Source organism: Mustela nivalis, assembly GCF_964662115.1.
Source record: "Mustela nivalis genome assembly, contig: HAP1_SCAFFOLD_165, whole genome shotgun sequence".
NCBI classification, from domain to species: domain Eukaryota; kingdom Metazoa; phylum Chordata; class Mammalia; order Carnivora; family Mustelidae; genus Mustela; species Mustela nivalis.
This window is the reverse complement of record NW_028136460.1, coordinates 1,360,357-1,377,667: the sequence shown is the minus strand read 5'-3', so window position 1 is coordinate 1,377,667 and position 17,311 is coordinate 1,360,357.

Sequence of the window (17,311 nt, the reverse complement as noted above, 5' to 3'; positions counted from 1 at the left end):
TGATTCATTGTTTGTGTAAAACACCCAATGCCCCATGCAATATGTGCACTCCTTAATACCCATCACCAGTCTCACCCATCCCCACATCCTTCTCATCTTTAAAACCCTCAGTTTGTTTCTTGGAGTCCATAGTTTTTCATGTTTCATTTCCCCTTCCAATCCCCCCACTTCATTTTTCCTTTCCTTCTCCTAATGTCCTCCATGCTATTCCTTAGGTTCCACAAATAAGTGAAACCATATGATGATTGACTTTCACTGCTTGACTTATTTCACTTAACATAATCACCTACATTCCCATCCATGTTGATGCAAAAGTTGGGTATTCATCCTTTCTGATGGCTGAGTGATATTCCATTGTATCCTTGGATCACATCTTCTTTATCCGTTTGTCTGTTGAAGGGGATCTTGGCTCTTTCAACAGAATGGCTATAGTGGACATTGCTGCTATGAACACTGGGGTGCATATGGCCCTTCTTTCCAGTAAAATAGAGCTAGCCTATGACCTAGCGATTGCACTACTGAGTATTGACCTCAAAGATACAGATGCAGTGAAAAGAATTAGGTATTGTTAAAGCACAAATGCAGGGGATAGAAGTTATGGTACAGAAGAGGGAAGGGCAACCATATGGCAGAGTAGAATAAAGTAGCTCAGGAAGAAATTAGTCATATCCAGATATTGTAAGGCATGTGGGGTTGGCAGGGAGAGCATGAGAAATCATGAGAGAAGAGAGAGAAAATGGACCAGGCAGGAGAGGTTTATAACATTTTAACATCTAAGGTAAGCATATGCAAAGCAGAATAGGGAAAGAAATAAAAGTTTTTATAAGACTCAATACATAAGGAATAACGTGGAGGACACTGGGAGATGGAGAGAAGTGTGCTGGGGGAAATCGGAGGGAGAGACAAACCATGAGAGACTGTGGACTCTGAGAAACAAACTGAGGGTTTTGAAGAGGAGGGTGGCAGGTGGTTGGGTGAGCCCAGTGGTGGGTATTAAGGAGGGAATTTATTACATGAAGCACTGGGTGTGGTGCATAAACAATGAATTTTGGATCCCTGAAAATAAACTAAAAGAAAAAAAAGACTGACTACAGACATGGACCTCAGTGTAACACAGATATGGAACTCACTGTAATACCAGCCACTTCCCACCGACACACACAGACTATGATAATAATAAATAATAATGCAATTAAGAAAATTGCCTGCCAAATAATTTTTCCTCTTTTTTATTTTTATGATTATTATTTTTATTTTATTTTTAAAGTTTTTATTTAAATTCCAGTTAGTTAAAATAAGGTTAATATTAGTTTCAGGTGTACAATATAGTGATCAACACTGCCATACAATGGCTTAAATAAAAAAATAAAAAAAAAAATTTTTAAAGATTTTATTTTTAAATAAAACCTCTACACCCAAGGTGGATTTCAAACGTACAACTCCAAGATCAAGATTTATATATTTTACTGACTGTTCCAGCCAGGCACCCCAACAAATAAAAATTTTATAAAATTGTTGAGTTTGTGGGAGTCTCATTTGCTTAGTCAGTTAAGTGTCTGCCTTTGGTTCAGATCAGGATCTCAAGAGTCCTGGGATCGAGCCCCATATTGCTCATGCTCTCTCTCTCTCTCTCTCTCTGGCTTTTGCTCTTAAATAAATAAATAAAATATTTTTTAAAAAATTGTTGAATTTGTTTAACTAGTTTTAAACTAGTAGACAGAGATGAAGATAAAGTATGATGTCATGGCACAGAATAATACAACTTACACTTTTTTAAAAAAAATGTGCAATGCAAGTTACCTCACTTCTTTTATCACCACACTGGGACTTTCCCTACTGAGTTGTTGTAATGTAAGGACCTATTTTATATTTTTATATTTTAGCAAGAGGCTTTCATTGAGGTTAACCCTTAAACTGTCCTTGTTCCCCTTCCCCCAGGGGATTCACTTAAAAACAAGTCCTGGAAATCAGCTCCAGTTAACAAAGCCCATATACAAGGGTGGGTCAGGCCAGGTGGAGACATCAATGAGCAGAAGGGGGGGGCGGTGTTTGCATATTGTCTCCCTAGATACTAATGAGTATGCCCCACTCCTCTGCTCTTTGGGAACCTTTTTGGCACTAATCCTAATCAAGGTGTAATAGGCTGGGTCAAATGTCTATACTAGGGTAAATTGAACCTCAATTGGTCACCTAGCCTCACTGTGGAGTTTCCTGTGTGTGTTAAAATCTCATTGGTTACCTGTGCGTGGCCAGGCCTGACTGCATGGCCTTTGCCCTTAAAAGCTAGACTGTGAAACAGCAAAGGGTTGCCTTCTCTCATAAGAGGTGTGGCCCCAAACGTTCGGTTAGATTCTTGATGCTTCGCATGAAATAAAGCTTTGCTTGACCTTTGCTTTACATCAGTCTCGCTCCTTTAATCATAGACCCATTATTGGGGCATAACAGTATTAATCTTAAAGTTATAAGTCCACAATGCATCCATCATCCATTCTACCCCTTAACATTCCCCTTTGGACAGATCCATGATCTAGAACAAGCCTTATTTTATAGTGCCTTGTAGGAGATTTTGGCTGCTGCCTAAATTGCCTACTTTTCTCTCACCATTACCACGGAAATTGGGTCCACTGAAACAAAGGGGTAGTGTAAGAAATTAACACTTCCATAAATCTCTTTAAATAATAAAGTATAAGATAGTGATACCTTTTTTTCTGCCACATAACCAATTCTTGCAAGAATAAGGTCATATAAAAGAATTTACAACACATGCTAGCATTATCCTACTGGACCCAGATCATTTGTATGTTTCTCTGTCTCTGAGAAATGTAGTTATTTACATGACTGAAACCTGAAAATTGTTTGATATGACCACTAATATCACCTTCTTTTTTTAAAGCCTGTTTAAGGCTTCTGTAATACATAGGTTTTTAAAAAACTTATTAAGCATCTTGTATATATCAAACACTTTAAAAATCTCTGCTTTAAAAAAAAAAAACTCTACCTCAATGGAACTTTGAATCTGAAAAAGATACAGGCAATATACAAGGCAACAGATAGAATAATTACATATTTGATTATATACTCTGAGGATGTCACATTAAATTGATATGAAAACGATCAGAAGGATCTGGATTTCTTGTCAAAATTTTTTGCCTTACAAAGAAATTGATATTTAGGGAAAGTTGTTACTGAAAGAGGTCCTGTGTCAACCAAAAATGTTAAACCATGATCTCGCTAAATTTTCCAGTTGTGATCATTGCTTTGTTTAGCTGTCTTCTATTAAGACTGAATTTAATAATTCAGTCTCAGTTTTCAGTAAGTCTTTTTTTTAAAGATTTTATTTATTTATTAGAGAGAGAGAGGGAGGGGCAGAGGGAGAGGAAGAACCAGACTCCTTGCTGAGCAGGCAGCTGATGCAGGACTGGATCCTAGTACCCTGGCATCATGACCTAAGCTGAAGGAAGACACTTAACCAACTGAGCCACCCAGGCACTCTAGACTGTAAACTTCTTAAAGGTAAAAAAGTTTATTCTTCTAGTAGTTCCACAGACATTTCTAACATCCATAAGAAAGCATGTACTGATGTAAAATGCCAGCAAATCAAATTATTTAAAAAAGAAAGAAAGAAAGAAAAGATATATCTGGATAAAGAGAAAAACAGAAAATCTAATAATACATTGAATTATTAGAGCAAAGAGTGGAGGAAGAGAAAATAAATATGAAATAGAGATTTCCACTAAAAGAAAAAAATTGAATAAGGCAGGAGATTTAGAAAATTATTATGACAGACTTGAGAAAAAAATAAAATAGGAATTTTTAGAAAATAGCAATGAATGAAAAGGTCAATTGTTCCTACCTCTATAATATTAGCTGTTTGTTGTTGTTGTTGTTGCTAATTTACCTACTTATGCTAATAAACAAAGAAAGGTTTCATTTAGGGATAAGGTTTCTCTCTCTCTATATATATTTTTTCCATTTAGGGATAAGGTATATGTATATATACATAGATATATATGTATATATATATATTTTTTTTTAATTTTAATTGTTAGAAAATGTGTCACAGAAAGTGTTTAAACTTTAAGATACAGATGCAACATGTAATGAACTGCATTGTTTGAACGTCTAATTTGTAAATGCTGTTAGAGGAAACTTGGTGGAAATGTTCTTATGTGCTTGTGTTTCTGGAACTAAGTATATTTATTAATAAGGAATAGTTTAAAATTATGAAATGACCAGGAGTGGACAATTTTCCTAATCCTATCAGCTCTTTGCAGCTCTTTTATTAGCCCCCTTCAGGAATATCAGCTTTTTTATCTAATTAAATTTTATATTAATGTGCTTTTTTACTTTTGGCCTTTCTCTTCCTTCTGCTCTTTTTTTTCCCCTAAATTACATGTTTCTGTTTAACAGCTACTATCAATTCTTTGATATGAATTCTCAACATCAATTTACTAACTCCAGAGATGAAGGAGCATCAATATTTAGAAGCGAAGAATACAAAGCCTTGGGCATCTGGATGGCTCAGTCACTTAAGCATCTGCCTTCGACTCAGGTGGTGATCCCAGGGTCGTGGGATGGAACCCCAGGTTGAACTTTCTACTCAGCTGGGAGCCTACTTCTCCCTCTCCTTCTGCCTGCAGCTCCCTTTGCTTGCGTTCTCCCTCTCTTTGTCAAGTAAATAAAATAAAATAAAATAAAATAAAATAATGTAAATAATACATTTATTTATTTATTAAAATGCAATTATTACACAATACATAATGTATTGCATAATTATAATAATGATTAAATAATTTATTAAATATTTATATTAAATATATCAATTTAATTAAATAAACATTTTTAGAATTTAAAATATTTCAAATTTAGATTATTAAATATTAAATCATTAATTTAATAAATAAATATCTAAACATAATTAAATAAAATAATTTATTTATTAAAATGAATAAAATAATGTTGTCATTATCTCAGCATGTATTTTTAAATAGTCTAAAAAAAAAATCTAATAAAGTCTAAATACATTGAGTTCAGATATTTATACAAGTTAACCCAGACACTGAACCCACAGTTTCAAAACTTTTGTTTTTATCTACTACTCAAAATACGATTTTAATGTATTTATTTGTAACTTTGACATAGCAAGGAAACTTGGAGGAAAAGGAGACATTTGCTTTTAATATTTGAAAATTATTTTGTTGATTTAAAAAAATAAAAACCTTAACACGTGAGCATTTCTTCTTAAATAACACTGTGAAGTTTCTGAGTCGCATTCTATTAAAAGTGCTGATAAAATGGCCTCAGTTACTCATTTAAATTATCAGCTGAATGGGTAACAAATGAAGTAGAGAGCTTTTTAATTATTTATGAATGTATTGCTTGTGGATGGAGTGCCACATAGAGTTACCTCTCTTTTTGGCTTTGTTTTGTGAGCAGCAGTGGAATCTATGAATGAGATTAAACATAAGGACATTCACAGAAATTCTTAATGAACTTCTGGGGAAGGGCAATAAGTGCAAGGAAAAACTTCAGCAAGACTAATTACAAATTTCAAGTGGTCATCGCTTAATTATAGAAGCTTTTAAGTTCAAGTAATATATCTTTTTCATGAGCCTATCATATTGTATTAATTACCACAAACTGCACTCTTGAACACTTTATCTTTTCACATATTTCTTATTCTTAGTACTTAAAATTACCCTTATGATTGATAAATAAATGGATTTTACTGACAATGCATTTATTTACATAAATAAATAATGCTGTTTATATATATAAAAACAATTGAATATGTGTATGTGTTCAATGAATTTTTTTTTCAAATTAACCTCTTAGTTCTACCACATTAGTTACAAATAGATATAGACTTTATAGATTCATCAAATATTTTATTCTCAAATTTATATGTCCTTTGTGAAATAAATGAAACTGTATATATTAAATATAATCCTATCACATGTAACAGTTACTAGTGCATCACAGGACATACATAGGTCAGGTCCTCCTCAAGGCATCACGGATAACTGGATTTAACTTTCTATCCTTGGAGTCTTCTGTATATTTCTGTGGCTTTTATACTACAATCAGGAGGAAGAATTCTTTTGCTAAAAGCTTCCAAATGACTATGCGAGTAGATTATTTGTAGACTAGTGATATAATATTATTATTTAATATGTGAAGCATGATAAAATAAAATGCTATTGCCATATTTAATTTGTTCAGTAAAGCATTCATTTAGTTATCAAGCATTCATTTTCTTTTTTTAAAGATTTTATTTATTTATTTGACAGACAGAGATCACAAGTAGACAGAGAGGCAGGCAGAGAGAAAGGAAGGGGAGCAGGGTACCTGCTGAGCAGAGAGCCTGATGTGGGGCTCTATCCCAGGACTCTGGGATCATGACCTGAGCAGAAGGCAGAGGCTTTAATGCACTGAGCCACCCAAGAGCCCCAAGCATTCATTTTCTTTATACAGAAGAGATAGAACAATATTATATAGTAGAAAATACAGTAAATAATCTAGAAACCTTGATCATTTTGTTTTGGCAATTTTAGAACATAAAATTAGCTAAAGCTCAAGTGCAAGTTATATTTGTATCATAGGAGGAAAAGTTAATTAAAAGTTTGTTTATTACCATAGTTTAACACTTCAACGAAATGATAACGAGTCCAAAATCAATGAATATATGAAGTATACAATAAAAACAATAATCTTGAGTGTATGTGACTCACTGTAGGTATTGATAGGCTAGAAATCAAAGGGAAAGTATCTATAGGGTTTGTTCAGTTCCATGCTCATCAGATTAATAGGCTTTCTCATATTGCTTCCTTCACCACATTAATTTGTCTAATGAAGTTTTCAAGAGTTAAAGACAGTGATAGGTTCATGGCTGGAGAGAAGGTACAGAATCTAAGATAGTTCAGCAGTGCTTATTATTTAAGAGAAAGACAGCATGGGAGGTGAGGGGTATATCATGCATCCTGTTTTCACTCCCTTTGTGGAGCACCTACCCTGGAGGTCATGTAATAATAACCAATGACCAAAAAACAATAAAAAAACCCAAACATCCATGTGGAAGTGCCATCCCTGCCTGGAGATGAGTAGACTGCTCAAACAGATCCTGGGCAGGCATCTCAGCCCAGGCCTGTGCTGGGGAAGCTGGTTCATGGCTTTGGGCGCAATCAGGAAGCCAGCAAACTGACGGGAGAGTGCAGCCAGGGTTAACAGGACTGATGATCTTTTTGCAGCCAGGCCGCGGGTGGACACCCGCTCAAGGAGCCAGGCTAGGAGGCTGCCCAGCGCCAGCGCTGGCAAAGCTTGCAGCCCCCGGGGCTTCCGCCCGCGCCCCAGCCAGGGCGGGGCCTCAGGAGGGAGGGGGGCGGGGCGGCGCGGAGAAGGGGCTTTGCTAATTGCCAAAGCGAAAAGGGAGCTCGCGGAGGACTCAGGAGGGAGGGGGGCGGGGGCGGGTGGAGGGCGGCGGGGAGAAGGCGCTTTGCTAATTGCCGAAGCTGGAAGTGAGCTCACAGAGGATGTGGCTGAGAGTCTGGGAGGAGGTGGAGGGGCTGGCGGAGGAGGGGCGGGCAGCGCCGCGGTGCTGTGCTGCGGCCCAGTCGGGACTGCAGGACCCACCTGACTCGCCGCCCGTTCGCTCCCATGTGAGGCTCCGCTGTCCCGCTCCTGCTGCCTGCTGCCCCTCCCTGCCCCAAGGCTTCTCCGGACCACCCTCTGCACAGGGGTAAAGTGACACCGCGCCGCGCCCTCACCTGGAGCAGAAAGCGCGGACCCGACCTGGGGGCGGAGAGGGAGGTTGTGGAGGCCCAGCCTCCCGGAACCCCAGGGCACCGGGACCAACCCGGACTCTGCGCCAAACCCGGGTCCTCATGGGGTCGGGCTGGGGACAGCGCCTTGCGAGGTGCCCCCCGCCAGCAGGCACGCTAGCACCCATCTTTCCGCAGCCCCATGCGCCCGTGCTGAGGACCCCCTTCCCTCCCCCGCCGTGGCCCCGCTGCTTTTGTTCTGGACTTGGGATCCCAGGTGGAAACTAGTCCCTCAGACCTCCCTGGCAGCAAGGAGGGCAGGGAGGGATTCTTGGTTTTCTGCCCTGGCTCCTCCTCTCTCCCCATTCACAAGCCTTCTGGCTTCCCTTTCCTCTCCTCATTGTCAGTTTTCTGAAATGGTTTTCTTCTGCATGTTGACCCAAAGAGCTATTTCATGAATGAATATACACGAAACTGAGTTGGGGCCCACCTTTGAGAGCCCACCTGTAGAGGCCTTTCATTAGAATGGTCTCTGGTTCTAGCCTCAGTTCAGAATACTGCATGTACCTGAGGACCAAGTCCAGATGTTTCTTTCATCTCTGACTTGAATTTGAAATCCTCCTCAGACTTCAGCTTCCAGGATTTCTCCAGTCCTTGCTCTCCCACTGTCTTGGTGGGGATCCGCCATGAGTGTTGAACACAGGAATGAATGAATGATATATACCCCAGACTGCTGGGGCTTTGTCTTCTTTTGCTGAGGTTGGAAAGGCTTGGGAGAGACCCCCTGTATGCAGATAGAGAGCTGCATGCAATTGCTTAGATAAACGTGTTCCCCACTTAATTGCTTGGGCATTGAACATTTCGCCCTTAACCTGTGGCTTGAGCAGTTAGGAGGAGACAATCTGGAGGTGAATCAGAAGATGGCTGAATCCACATGGTGGTGGTCTGGGTTTGGGAGATTTTCCTGTAGATTCAAAGGAAAGATATAAATTCTTCCAGTGGGGAGTGGTAAACATTTTATCGATGGGAGATGGAAAATAAATGGTCTGGTTAAACTTTCCCGCCCCCTCAAAACCCATTATTTGAAAACACAAAAAGCAAAGTGAAGGGAGAAATCCTCCCACTCCCATTCCCACTCACCTCCATAGCCATCTCCTCTTCCAAGAACCTAACAGACAAGGTGCCAAGAAGTGTTAGGTACCAGCAGTGGTCTCAGATCTCATTCAAGAATCATGGTGAAAGGCTTTCAAATAGATTGTGGGGGAACAGGGGTCCAATTAGGGGGGACAAGTTTAAGGTTTGCCTGGTCCCCTAAAAATTAATGGCACTAGAGAAGATGAGCTTTGGGAACTATAGCTTAATGGATACAATGTGTTAAAAGCTTCAGTGAGTCATGGTGGGAAGAGGCTATGAGGGCAGCAAACACAGTCCTAGATGATGTTATTAATAGCATTATAGGCTCTAGATTTCCTGTGGTGGTGTTCTTGGCAAGACCAGCCTGGCCAAAGTGGATACTCTCAACCTGGAACAGAGGGTCTTGGAGATGCCAGCACGTGAGGTATGATGAGAGGGTAAAATGATAGGAGGTGTCCTTTGGAAGGACTGACTCCTTGACTTTAAAATGGAGAACTCAAATCTGTACGTGAAATCTTTCTGGCTACAAAGAGGGCCAAGGCCTCCTAAGGCCAAGGTCTCCTCGTCACTTTCAAAGATGTCGAAGAATATATTCAGACATTTCAAAGATGTCCTCATATCATTGGTTCTCACTCTGGAATTCTATCAATAAGGAGAGAGTTCCTCTAGTTGAAAAAGAGATCTAAAAAGACTTCCCTTTCTCATGTAATTTCTGTAACCTCCAGGACACACCCACCTCCCCCTTCCAGCTCTGTAATGAAGCCACAGCTGGTGCCAATTTGTGGAACTCCTTAAAGGCTATTCTCCCTTATATACCCCCGGACCAAGTTCCCATGCTCCCTCACCCGATTTTCTGCACTCACCTCCCACCTGGTGTGTTCACACCTGCAAGTGCCTTTTACCAACCCCTTTGCCAAAAGGCAGCCAGAGTGACCTTTCAAAGACCTATCAGTTCCTGGCATTTGTCTCCATAGAAATCTGCACTGATCTTCTAACAAATTCTCAGTCCTCCAAAGGCACCCATAATCCTCCCATCAGTCTATTCATACCCGTCCAACTGACTGATGCCTGTTCTGCCCCATCTCTCTGCCCTTCAACCACACTGCCTCCTTCTTCCTGTGGAGACCTCTCATGGCACCTGCCTCCAAGCACAGGTGATTCCCATTGATGGGAAGACCCTCTTCTCTCCCCCATCTCCCCACTCCAGTTACTCCCACTTATTCGTGAGCTCACAAGCCCCATGGTACACACTCTCCATGCAGCCTGCTCTCTCTTTTCTAGCACTGGCCTCCGTTTCTAGCTGTGGTTGTGTCATGGATGTCCTTCCCCAGCCAGCCTCCAAGCTCTCCTTCCCTTTAGCTCCAACACCTGACACAGTGCCTGGCACGTAGTAAGCCCTGGCTAGCTTCTAAGAGCCTCACTGAGGGACTGAAAGCATTTTAAAAATGTCACTACGTAGGCTCCAAACTGTAGGCAGAAAAAGCTTTGCCTGGATTGACATTTTAGAGACGTATTCGTCAAGTTGGATGTGTTCACTGACTTTGCCTTGTAAAATTAAAAAAAAAAAAAGGACCTCTGTATCGCTTCGCATCTAACGAAGGCGCATGTATACTAGTAGACCACGTTATGAGCTTAATGGAAGGAGACAAGATGTTTTCGCTAAGAAAATGTATAAGACTGTTGAGGTCAAGTGGGAGGAAACAGTCCGCATGTTGGAGCATTGCTATCTTACTCTATCACAGCCACTCTTAAAAATCTGACACGGGGTGAGTCAGAATTGTCTGTCGTAGATTAGTTAGATCTGGCTCATGTTCCTACAGATATGAAAGCCAGAAACGAAGAAGGAGGCTTTGAAAGCGTGGGTTGAGGAGGCCGTGTGGTTCACTGCGATGAGCTAAGTGCCCAGGGCCACCAGCAGACATGCGGCCTGTGTCCCTCCTTTGTTCTGGGGTCCCTCTTGCACCATGTGGTGAGGCTGGTGGCTGGGAGCAGCTCAGGACAGGACCTGTTGGCATCTTACCTCTCCCACCCTCCTGTGGGCTCCAGTAGGTCCCAAGGGACAGCCTGCCTTCCTTGAAAAGCCCAGTAGCACTGGGAGCAGAAACTGGGACCAAAGAGTGAGCACCCTGTTTGACAAGCTGGACCAGCCACCTCTTCTTCAGATGCAGGGGGAGCCCTGGCATGCTGACTCCTCCCTTCTCCCTTTCCCCTTTCCTCTCTTCCTCCCTCTTTCCTTCCCCTCTCTCCTTCCCTGGTGGTGCCCTTTCCCAATGCCCACTTCATCCCTTTTCCTTTCTACATGCCTGTCTTCTAGAGTTTCTTCTCTTTCCTCCCCAATACTTCCCTTCATCTGAATCTCCTCTTTGGTTCCTTTGTCCCTGCTCTCTGCTCCTCCTCCCCTTCCCTGGCTCCTGTTCAGCTCCATACTGAATGCAGGCAGAGCTGGATTAACATGCTCACTTGCTAGCTCAGCCACCCTCCAGAGAAGTCACTCTTTGGTGGCCACCTTCCTGACCCTCTGGTCGCTTCTCCACTTGTTCAGATATTGCTCTGAAGTCTGAGGAGGACAGAGCGGGGCTGCCACAGAAGCAGGCCAGAGGAGAAACCAAACCATGTGTCCACACTGTCCCCCAGCACTGCTGCTCTGAGAGCTTTCTGAGTCCTCAACAGGGTTAGGATTTAGGGGCTTCTTCAGAACCGGGAGTGAAAACAACCATAGGTCAAAAGAAAAGCTACGGCCCCCACACAAAAATAATAATCACAAATGAAAACTATGTTAACTCTGAGTCCCAAAGTCGAAAAATTGCCTTGAATCTGTCACTAGAAAGCACCCAAGGCCTCACTCTATGGGTTCTTGGTGCCCTGGGAATGGCAGGAGGCTCTGACAGGCGCGTGGGAGTGCGGAACTATGGGGGCTAGCCTGCGGGCTGGTGTGGGGGAGGAGGGGGTACCTCCTGTGGCGCCGTCCTGGCCCGACCCCCTGCGGACAGGGTGTGGCGCGGCGTCCGGGGTGGTCCTGGTGCCCTGGGGTTGGCGGGAGGCTGGGCCCCGACCACCCCACACCCCGCTCCTGTCCTGCGTTTTCTGCTTCAGGTGAGGGCGCGTCGCGGTGTCACTTTACCTGTGAGCAGAGGGTCCTCCAGAGAAGCCATGGGGCGGGGAGGGGCAGCAGGCGGCCTGAAGGCCTGAACGGGAACGGGACACCGCGGCGTCAGGGGCTAGGCTGCAGCGTGGGAGCACAGGGGCAGCGAGTATGGTGTGTCCTGCAGTCCCGAATGGGCTGCAGCACAGCACCCTGGCGCTGTGCGCCCCTCCTTCCCGCCTGGGCAATTAGCAAAACCCCTGCTCAAGGCCGCCCCCGACCCGCCCCCCCCTTCCCTCCTGAGTCCTCTGAGAGCTCACTTCCAGCTTTGGAAATTAGCAAAGACCCTTCTCTGCTCCGGCCCCGCCCCCTAACTTCTGAAACCTGAGCCATGGCTGGGGTGCGGGGCTAAGCCCTGGCATGCTACTGCATTGCCAGCGCCAGCGCTGGGCAGCCTCCTAGCCGGGCTCCCTGAGCGGGTGTCCACGTGCAGCCTGGCTGCGAATAGATCATCAGTCCTAAACGCCGGCTGCACTCTTGGGTCAGTTTGCTGGCTTCCAGATTGCGCCCAAAGCCAGGAACCAGCTTCCCCAGCACAGGCCTGGGCTGAGATGCCTGCCTGGGATCTGTCTGAGCAGTCTCCTCCACTCCAGGCTGGGATGGCACTTCGACCTGGATGTTTGGGTTTTTTGTTTGTTTTTTTTGGTCATTGGTTATTACATGACCTCCAGGGTAGGTGCTCCACAAAGGGAGTGAAAACAGGACGCCATATATAAGCATACAGCCATTCTAGAAAAATAGCTTGGGGTTCTCCTGGAAACGCTGCATTGGTCCTTGCACTATGGTTTAATAGAAAAGGGATTATGCACCAAGTTACTTAAATGAGCATAGGTTGAAATCGTTTACTGAGAGTAAATATTTTAAATAGTTATATTTTAACTAAATCTATCATCAATCATAAATCTATTACACGAAGGTTACAGGCAATTTAAAAGCAAGAGCACTCTCTTCAGGGTTTTAAATAATCCCTGTCTGTCTTGGCACATGAGAATGCAAAGATAGGAAATGGTTTGTAAAAGATCATATAATAGCTTTTACTAATTCTATTTATTTGACAGACAGAGATCACAAGTAGGCAGAGAGGCAGGCAGAGAGAAAGATGGGGAAGCAGGCTCCCCGTCAAGCAGAGAGCCTGATGAAGGGCTTGATCCCAGGACCCTGAGATCATGACCTGAGCCCAAGGCAGAGGCTTAACACACGGAGCCACCCAGGCGCCCCCAGATGAAATACATTTCTGACTTAGAAACTTCAGATAGAATTATTTTGTCCATGATGACAACTGAAGAAAATGTGTCATCCCTAAACCTAACCTTAAACCCTACCAACGCTGAAACCTAAGCTGACCTTAAAGCCCAAACTAGAACCCTGAATCCCAAACCTGGAATGGAACCCAAAGCCTGTACCTGAGCCCTGGATCCAAGCCCTGAACCACGAACCCAAACCCTAAACCAGACCTCCAAGTCATGAAACCTGAACCCAAATCTCAGCATGAAGTCAAACCCCAAATTTGACCTTGAACTTTATCCCATAAGCCCTGAGTCTTAAAGCCTAAATCATAAACTTAAAGCCCTAAACTATAACTCTGTTCCCTTGTCCTTCACTCTAAACCCTCACCCTAACACTAAACCCAAAGCCTGATCTAGAACTCTGACTAAAACCTGAACCTGAACCCAAATTCAAACCCTTCATCACACTTTGCATATGCACTTGCCATTGATGGATATTTGCAGTTTCTACCTTTTGATTCTTGTGAACATTGTTTGGGTTGGGGGCTAGGGTTAGGGTCTTGGATTAGGGTAGGGTCCAGGCTTGAGACCAAGTTGAGGTCAGAGTGTGGGTCTGCATCAGGGCCATGTTCAGTGACACTGTTTGGGTCAAGGACTGTTGTAATTCCACATTGTTTCCAATTCATTGTTCCTTAGCTATTTGGGGGGAAGTTGGGGGGTATTGGGCTCCATGCAGCTTGAATTTCCGGAATGAAATGGCATCAGCTGGACCCGGGGAGGGAGCAGGACCTTCCACTGAAGGGTGAGCTCCCACAGTCCTGCACTGCCTTGCACCGCCTGCAGATGGCGCCAGACCCCAGCTCCCGCCCTGAGCCCAGGCTGCACAGCCACAGCTGGGACCAGAGCCCCGCCTCTTCAGGACCCACTGTGGAGACTTCTGGAGAATGTGGGGCGCCTCCCACCCTGACAGGACAAGCTGAGGAGGGTGTGGCTCTGCATCCACACTGACCGGACCCTTTGTGGAGGACGCGCCCACACTGGCAGCAGTCCAACCTCCTAAGGACCAGATGCTGGAGGAGCTGAGGAGAAGCCGCCTGAGTGCACTGTCAAGGGTTTCGTGGTCTCAGGACCCCACAGAGGAAGGGCGCCCTGTGTAGACACTGGGGCTTCCGTCGTTTTGTGTGAGGAGACGTGGCCTCCTGCTGTGCTGTGCACGGGGCTGTGCGGTCCCCCCTTTCTGGGCTCAGGTGCTCCTCGGTCCTCGTCTGTGTTTGTGTGCTCGCGGATTCGGTTCCTGGGGCTCCTCAGATGGTCTGCAGTCAGGGAGCATCAGCCTTCTTCGGTGCTTGTGCTCTCCCCACCTCAGCCCTGCGGGGTCCTTCCCGTGTCCACACCCACTCCAGGCTTGCGCCGAGTCCAGAAATTCGGGAGCCAGAGTGAGGACTCTGTAGACGGTTTTGGGGAGAGTAGGTATTTTCCCAGTGTGGGTTCTACCCTGAGCACAGTGCCTCCCCATCTCCGTGTGTACCCCTCCCTGTCTGTCGTCATTGTTGCAGGGCTGTCAGATGACAGGTCTGTCACCTTCTTGGTTCAGGGGCCTCCCGGGTATCTTGCTGTCTTGGATGCAGGTGTAAATGAGATCATTCTCCACAGTCTCTTTTTGATGGTTCCTTCCGAGCACGTAGGAGTGCCACTAATTTGTGCATATTGATTTTGTTCCTTGCAAGATCTTGAATTTATTTGTTCGATTGGCCTTAAACTCAATCTGCCAGTTATTTGACCAGCAGCATGGATTTAATTGGGAAGAGCAGAGAATGGCAGTCTGGGCTGAGCAAGCTAAGGTCCCATCACAGGCAAGTGCGAGAAACAAAGGAGAGGAACATTATTTCATGGAGGAGGAAGAAGTTGGGAAGGGTGCTTGAAGGAAAGTCCCTTGGAGAAAGGCAGGGTGATGGAGAATTCTCACCAGCTGAGCTGCAAAGCTCCTACAAAAAGTCAGGAGATGAACCTCCAGCTTCCGGTGTGGGGCCTGGAATTGGTGAGTCCCTCCTGTGGGGAATTGCAATGTGGAGTCTGTAATGGGCACTGAGCAGCAGGCGCCCCCTTCCAGCCTCCCCTTCTGGCATCCCCAGTCCACTTTACTGGGGCTTCCCTTCCTGCTTTTGCACAGTTCTAACCAGCTTGTGGTGGAACGTTGTGGAAAAACTGAAATTCCAAATCCACTGCTTCTACTGCACCTGAGATACAGGGGCCCATGATTTAATTCTCCCACGAGTCTCTTGCTAACATGTGTCCTCTCCATGTTGGGTGACCTGGATTTGGGAGGGCTTGGCCTCCATCCCAAAGTCTGATGTTCTCTCTGCTTCCGTGTCGTCGTGCTAACATGGTTGTTTGGAAGATTCATTTCCTCTGTGGTGATTTCAAAGTGCAGTCAGCTTGTTATAGCAGCACAAATACGTGCTGTCTCCACACTCAGATTCCCCAGCCGTCATTTCTTTACCACGTTTGCCACTTCACACGGGATGCTTCAGTGTGTTTGATTCCACACCAGGACAATGTCCTGCAGAACCACCACATAACCTGAAATGAGGAGATCATTACAGAACCCATCCAAGGGTTAGTGTTAGGAACCAGGGACATGGCAGGACTGACCTGAAGACCCCATGGAGAGCTGTCAGGGTGGCTGAGTTGACAGTGGAGGTGAGGGTGAATGTCTGGCTCTGGCTTTGTGTCCAGGAGTCAGCTCTGTGTGGGTGTGTCCTCAGCTAGGCATGCAGATTTCTGCTCCTCTGAATCCTTTCCGGAGTTCCAAATGGCACAGTTTCCTTCTGGGCAGCAGGCTGAGTCCTCTGGGATTGCCCATGTGTCCCCAAATTGTAGGGCACCTACTGCAAGGCCTTTGGGGTCACAATCCTGAGAACCGAACCAAACCAAAGGTTATGGTTAGGGCCCACCACATGGCAGGCCCGATCTGCCAGCACTCTGTCCATCTTTCTGGGGGAGGAAGCAGTCGAGGGATTTGTTCAGGGTGAGTGTCAAGCTCCAGGTTTGCATCCAGTGGCCTGCTGAATATGGGGGTGTCCAGAGGTAGGAATGCAGATTTCAGTTCCTCTGAATCCTTTCTGGAGTTCCAAATGGCATGGTTCCTTTCAGGGTGGCAGGGTGAGTTTTATGGTGTTCCTCACTGTCCCCAATCTCTGAGGCTTTAGAGCCAGGCCGTCGGGGACAGACCTCTCAGGACAGAATCTAGGCTTAAGAGTTTGTGCCTATGGGCATGGCTGCACTGATCTGAAAGCACTGTGGCGAGGATCACAGGGGTCTGAGTTGAGAGCATGGTTCAGGATCAGTATCAAGGTCTGGGTTTGTGTCCAGTGGACCGCTGAATGTGGGGGTGGTCTCAGATGTCCAAGACGATTTCCCCTACTCTGAATCCTTTCCAGCATTCCAAATAGCCTGGTTTCCTTCTGGGTGGCAAGCTGAAATCTCTGGGATTTCTCAGGTCTTGCCATTGCCCTTGCAAGGGCAAGATACTTTTTACAGTAAAAGAATTCACCAGATGAGCTGAACAGCAGAAAAGACACAGCTCAAGAGTTAATCAGTGAACAGGAATATCATGCCAAAAACTTCTTTGATAACACACTACAGAGCAAGGGAAGATAGGAGAGAAAGCTGAGATATAAAGGACAAACCCTCCAACTTTACAACATCATTCCCTACTTGTTTATTTCCATTGCTGTCAGCTCCTTCCCAGTCAAAAATATGTCACCTGAGCCAGCCTTTTTTCTTCCTGAGATTGGGGCACTGCAAAGCCCACCAGAGGGGCCAAGGGCACCCCTATACCTGCTGAGCTGAGCCCATTTGTACCCCAACCGTGAGGAGGTACCAGCCTGTCCCCCTGGTGCTCCATGGTCTGTGGCAGTCCTTCCTTCTGGACCCTGCTTTGCTGCTCTATTTTCGCTAACCCTGGTCTCAAACTAGGGATTGCTTCTGGAAGAGGAACTCAGGGAGATGAGGCTCAGGAGGGTCTCCCTGCCTGGAATCTTCGTGTGAGG